At 39.7% G+C, this 6,907-nt stretch overlaps 1 long non-coding RNA gene across 1 annotated transcript in view; it reads right to left on the bottom strand.

Annotated features, from left to right (window-relative positions):
* The window catches only part of LOC104951701 (uncharacterized), a 29,663-nt gene extending 23,078 nt beyond the window's left edge, over positions 1-6,585 (bottom strand). The window contains exons 1-2 of the long non-coding RNA XR_799044.1: positions 6,575-6,585; positions 3,975-4,020 (exon numbers count right to left, since the gene is read on the bottom strand). This is a non-coding gene — a long non-coding RNA (uncharacterized lncRNA). The remainder of the gene's footprint in view (positions 1-3,974; positions 4,021-6,574) is intronic.
* Between the last annotated feature and the right edge of the window lie 322 nt (positions 6,586-6,907).

Below are 6,907 nucleotides of genomic sequence, written 5' to 3'. Positions count from 1 at the left end.
GTGTGCCTTGGCAGTCCTGTATATCTCTTCGCTGGCCTGGGAGCGCCTTAGGATCCCCCAGTCAGAGCTGGTTGATGTGGCCAGGGAAAAGAAAGTTTGGGGCTCTCTGCTGGAACTGCTACCTCCGCGACCCGACCACGGATAATCGGGAGAAGATGGATGGATGGATGGATATTTGCTAATCCACTACATCTCAGAGGGAAATTACTTTGCAAAAATAATTCAGCTAATAAATTGATGATGTATCATTATACAGTATAGGTTAAAAATACCTAGCAGTATAAGAAGATAGGCAGAAAGGCACATTTCAGATAATAAACATTATATTTTCTGAAATGTGCCTTTCTGCATTATAAAAACGTTCAACTTTTGACCTCTAAGTACTTTTGTAAATGTACTTAACAGAGACTTTGATTGCAGGATTTTAACTACACTGTGGTATGAGTACTTTTTTGTTAAGTTCAAGTTCTGAATACTTCTTCCGCCCTGGTTAATGCCACACCTCGAATGACTCATGTTCAGAAGCCTGTGAAGCTGACACTTGCTGCAGTCAAAAGGTGAAGCTGACACTCAGGAGTGTGATGCCTGTGATGCCAGCTGGGTGAGAACGAGAAACACTTTAGGCAATTTAGACACATGAAAACAGCAAATGTTCCCAGAGCAGAACAGATTGTCTGATTGATTCCTGTTATTCATCTGCAGTCTTATTGTTTTACTGTCCGTTACTCCCAGGTGTGCTGTTTGTGTGGGACTAACTGCGCCAACAGCACAACGATGAGCAGCTCCACAGCAGGGGAGCAGTCACATTGCAGCAGAAGAATCATGTGAAAATGTCGAGCAAAATGTTGTTATGCACTCCCATAAAGAGTCTAAGTGGCTAAAAGCTTTATGTTTCAACAACATTAAACTTCTCCCTAGAGAGAGGTGTGCAGGGGCCACCTTCTGAAGAGCACAAAGTCACCTCACTATGTCCTGTGGAAATGTGGCAGTGACTCTCATGGAGAGTACTGTGTGAAGTGTAAAAGTTAAAAGGTATTTTAGGAAAGGAAAGTGCTTTCAGGTTAAATTCAGAACAATGTTTACAAACCTAATACATTTTGATGTATTTAGTGGTTTGGTGGTACTGTGAGCTTTTAAAAACTGGACTTTACTTTCTCCTGCTCATGTATCCTTCGTTGTACTCACCAAAGTAATCACTGAAATATCTTTAAATAAAAGGGCGACGGGGCAACAAACATGAGCAGTTGAACAACAAAGTTTGAAAACAAACCCCAGGTCTGTTCAATGTTATCAAAATGTATTACACCTGCCCCGTAGATTGAGACGTAGAACTGTTTTCTGATCTGCAGGTCTGTAGCATTTGTCTATTCTTTGCAAAGCAGCTACCTGAATGTTAAAAAGTGGATCCATTTGTTTCTTATGGCAATGACCACCTAAAAATAACTAGGACCTTCACAAGGCTTTGTCACCTGAATGTTGTTTTGGAGTTCTCTCTGAAAAGAATGATGCTGTCCTTCTTCCTGTGAAGACTTATTCAACTTATTTTATAGAAACACAAAACATGAAGGTGGCCCACTGGACTTGACCCAGTTAGTCACACGGGGAGTTTGAAGCTTTAAAAGCGACATTATGGATTCACCTACATTCAGTTAAATACCAACAATTAATTGGTGCAGGCAGCCAGCTTGTTTACGACCTGTATGAGTGTTGTTCTCCCACTTGGTCCTATTTATAGCAATGACGCACAACAATTGGAGTGTTAGTATATTTTACACGGTAGAATTGTTATTCTTCACAAAACTATTTTGCATACTTCATGCTAAAGTTTAATAAGTGCAACGCTGTTAATCTTTTTCACCTCGCCTTCGTGTGGGGCCATCTGAAACAGCTATAAAGAAATTGTATTAGCTCTCTGCTTGCCTCACCTGACCTTTACTTTGGTGAGTACAATGTCATTTATAACTGCATACTGTATAACCATAATAAATGCCAAATTGATGAGAAATAAAAAAAATGTTGTGAAGAGTGACCTCTTGACTGTGAGCGTTCTTTCCCTCTGGTTATTTTTACTGCATTTATTTGAAACTATCAATGTTTTATCTCTGGCCTAAATAAAAATAAATATTTGTAAAGTAATGAGAATAGTTGAGAGACATACTAAAGTTGGATTAGAGGGTTGGCCTCAGTGGACCACACTGCCGAACCTCCACAATGTGTCATCCGTAGCTCTCCAGTAACATTGTATTTCTGTTAGTCCATTTTAACATCTTAATCAGGCCTCAATGCATGTGCAAAAACGTGATTTTGGCACATAACATCTGATGTATTGAGTCCCTGGTTAAAAGGAAGCTCTGTTTACTTTTTGTCTTGAGTTCTCTCTCAGAAACTGTAACTTGTGACGCGCTGTTCTCATTAGGCTCAGTATCCACGCGGAGCTGGCCCAGATAAACCTGCTCAGCAAGTCTTTCCCCGGAGAGTTACAGTTACTGTGCTAGATATGCAAAACCCAGCCAACACAGAACAGAACATACTCTGTGGGAGAAAGATTTAAAGTCTGTTGTGCTGTTCAGAGAGCTGCAGCCCAATCTACCCCCCTAACTGTGTGTGTGTGTGTGTGTGTGTGTGTGTGTGTGTGTGTGTGTGTGTGTGTGTGTGTGTGTGTGTGTGTGTGTGTGGGAGTGTGTGTGTGTGGGTGTGTGTGGGTCTGTGTGAATGCATGCATGTAATACATTAAGAGTGAGAGTGAGAGTAAGCGAGTGTTTGCAATAATTGAGTTTAGTCAAGAGTTACTTGGGGTCTAAAAGCATTACACACTTGAGTGTGATTGATAAAGTGGATTTGGCGTTGTAGCCACAGTAAGTCCATAAGCAGTGTGTTACTGGGAGCAGTAGCAGCATTGGCGCTTGGAAAAGGGACACACCCACACACAGACATGCACAAATTCCCACATACACGCACGCGCATGCGCACGCACGCACGCACGCACGCACCGTGCACGCACACACGCACGCACACACACACACACACACACACACACACACACACACACACACACACACACACACACACACACACACACACACACACCTATTTCTAAAGTCAGCTTATTGTACATCGTAATTGACTCATTTTGAGTCCTAATTCACATGATGTAAACAGACTTAGAGTGAAGGATTATGCTGATGTTAAGCAAACTTAAAACAGGTAAAATCACACATTCAAGCCTGAGTATATTTAATGTTATTAAGGACTGAAAGACACTAAGAAATTAATGTTTTTTATCTCTGTAAATACATTCTGAAATGTATGTTCATGTGTATTTAGTAGATTAGCTTTCTGTTATACAGCTACTGGTTTTCCTTTCACCCAATGAGATACAGTTTTACCATTGATTTATATACTATTTTGATATTCACTATATATAATTTAATAACAAAGATTTCCTTCAGTTAAGTTTAACCAGAGTAAATGGGCCTGATATGTTTGGCAAATCTGACACAATAGTATCTCATACGTATTGTTGCACATGCTTTTAAAGGCTGATACAATTATATTGAAAGCATCAGAAAATGTAAACGAGCAGTCTTTTAAGACCTTGGAGGAAATGACTTCATTAGCCTCTTTGTGTGAGATGGATTTTTCTAGCCTCTTGACTGAGGGTGCTTTACAGGGAGTGCCTGCTGACACGCTGACGCAACATACCATTTTGTTTTTACACTATAATTATCTCACAACCTTTTCTGTTTTCCCTTTATGTTATTTAGAAAGATATTTCAAACCTCTCATTTCTTTTGGTGTTGTTGATGTGTAGATTGTCTTCAAACTCTAACAATAGGCAATTTGTCCGATCCCATAAAACGTGGTGTCGGACCAAGAATACAAACTCAGTTTGGTCAGTGTTGAGGTTTGATGTTCAACTCAGTCGGTGTTCATACATATAAACATCAGGAATACACAGAAACAGCAGGACTCACCTTGATCCAGAGACTTGGCAGGAGCCCAGCTTTTGAAGTAGTCATCCTGAGTGGAAACACAACATAAGAAACTGGGTTATGAAAAAATAACTAGATTTGGAGAATATCACTAAATTATTTTGCAGACCAGAGAGAGAAACGCCCAAATACTAAACCAAAATACTGAGAGATCCTGTCCTCATTCTACTCGCCTTTTGTTCTGTACTACTTGTGTTTTGTGAAGATGAATGATTGCAGTAGAGAAGAAAAAGACATGGAGAGGTAGAAGCTTGTTTGGACGTTTAAAAATAGGACACACATACAGAGAGACCTGCAGGAGACACACTGGGTGGTGAAGAACATTACATGCTCTGGTGAATAAAGGGCTTAACTAGGACAAAACATTTAATGTCAAGGTCAAAATTGACTTCTACTCGGAAAACTGTTCAGGAAGAAGGGTTGTTGTAAAAAGATAACAGGATGTACATTTTTGCTACTGGGATCTTCTTAAAATCATATATGAAGAAGCACACATTATTTGTATTACTAGAGTCGTCTACTGTCATAAAGAAAGTGTCTTTAACTGGAAATATCAGAGAGATATCTGTCTCAGTTATACTCAGCTGATTAGAGGTTTGGATTTGTTTTATTCAAACACATCTATTCAGAATAGATTAGTTATTATTGTAGAGCAATTAAAACAGCCACAATTAAACCGCTTAAATATTGTGAGTGATCCACGCATCTCTCACGTATAAGAACATATTGGTTAATAGTCGATGAGTCAAGGAGTGGTGTGTTTTCATCCTGCAGCGCTGCAGCAGAAGCAGTTATGCATTTCAATAGAGCTCTCTGTTATGTGAACAGGTTGATGCTCAGAAGTGTCTGGAGGGTGTAAATGATTTTATAATCCTGCCTCAGCCATCACTGTGAGTGCCATGAGCTCCATATTTGCATGGAAAATGGTTGATAACACACTTTGGTTATGTCGTTTTATGTAGTGTTCTTATGTAGTAAGAACTGTATAAAATGTTTTAGGTGTTAATTAAAGTACAATTTTTAAAGCTTTTTCCTATAAAGACATTGTCGATTTTTACAACACTGTTTGTACCGTCATAACTAACTCTACAAGTTTACAACCACAATACAGTGTATTTCAAACCATTAATGAAATATTTATATACGGCTTAACACTGATTAATAAAGACAAACTGATTAAGGTTGCGCCAGGTATTGTCTGAAGGGGTTTCTTTCAAAGTGAGCAATACAACCCCACTACCCCCCCCTCCACACACACACACACACACACACACACACACACACACACACACACACACACACACACACACACACACACACACACACACACACACACACACACACACACACACACACACACACACACACACACACACACACACACAGTGGTGGTGGTGCCTGCATCTAAAGTAGCGCCCACAGCGAGGCATATGTGTGTCAGCAGGGGGGGAGCCTGTGTCAGTGACACTATGTGAGCGAGGCAGAGAGAGCCTGCTGGGTTTGTGAGCGGAATCTCTACCTCCTTAATTATTGAATTAAAGAGAGGGGAAAGGGAGACGGAGGGAGGGGGGAGATTAGTCATAGGAAACAGTAGCAGAAAATGGACAGTTGACCCACTCATCCAGTCCGTGTTCTATAAATGACAGCTGTCCGCATTAGAGCCGATACAAAAGTTATAAATGAAGAGTCGCAACCTAGATAGCTTCTCCCTCTGGTCCTCACGTCACTAAGTCCTCACTTCATTTTTATCTTATTCTATGTCCTGCTCCCCTGCTCTGTCTCTATGATCAAATTATCCTTTATTGCTGTGGAAAGTATGATGTTACTGTGTGAGCAGTCATTTCTGCACAGTTCTAACTGAGCATTGCACCATTTAAACAAATGTGAAACCATTACATTTTCATTCTATGCTTATACAGTACAGTGACAATGACTGCCCATGCTATGAAAACTCCATTCTCCCTGTACGATATGTTCACTCTAGTATCAGTTGAAGAAAAAAGGATACTAGTTTGAATATGCAGAAAAACACATCTATTCATCTGTATACTGTAAGGCTTATACAGATGAGGTTACTGTAAGTAACAGCTCATTATTCAATGTAATGTACGCATATTTCAACATATGATCTGAATTAAAAAAGGCAAGAACATTACATTTACTCTCATAAATGACGATTTGAATAAGTAAAATTAAATCGGGTAATATTCAACCTGCTAACAATAAGTTATGGTTATATGAATCCAAGGTCGAGCATTTCTCACTTGAGCTCGATCATTTTTTTCATCTTAATGAATGATTTCTAAACACAGACACCATTAAATGCATGAAGCATAGACCAAAGGATTTTTAATGAAATGATCAATAGGTATGGGTGCAATGTTCCGGTTTCCCCGGATGTGTTTGGTTAAACTTCTGAAACCTTTTGAACCAATAAAGCAATATTTTACTGAGCTGAATTGTAAGAAGTCCATCTCAAAGTGATGCCAGACAAACATTACACTGTCTGCGGCTTCCAGGAAGGAAGTGCCAAATGTCTCAAAATCGTATCATCAAGTTACAAACACAATGGAATTACTTACCTCCGCTTCCTTTAAACGGTTGCAGAGGAGAGAGGCAGAGGAATAAAAAGGAGAGAGAAGAGAAAGAAAGAAAGGTCAGTGATAATGGCACAGTATGCTATGTCTATCAGAGCTATTACAACCCGGCGTTACTCATTCTGAATACTGAACCCAACTCTGCAGATTCATTTAATAGGAATCTGATTCTGAAGGTGGACCAATACCAAAGGACACACACATACACACACATTCACGCTCACAGTCTTATGAGATAGCCTTATTTGATGTGGCATATAATGTGAAACACATCGAGGGCAAATTGTACAGACATAGAGTTAAGGCACAGCATAGAGA

The sequence above is a fragment of the Notothenia coriiceps genome, unplaced genomic scaffold (genome assembly GCF_000735185.1).
Source record: "Notothenia coriiceps isolate Sejong01 unplaced genomic scaffold, NC01 NC01_scaffold00019001, whole genome shotgun sequence".
Lineage (NCBI taxonomy): Eukaryota > Metazoa > Chordata > Actinopteri > Perciformes > Nototheniidae > Notothenia > Notothenia coriiceps.
The sequence above is the reverse complement of the archived record's forward strand: the minus strand, read 5'-3'. Positions and strand labels throughout refer to the sequence as shown.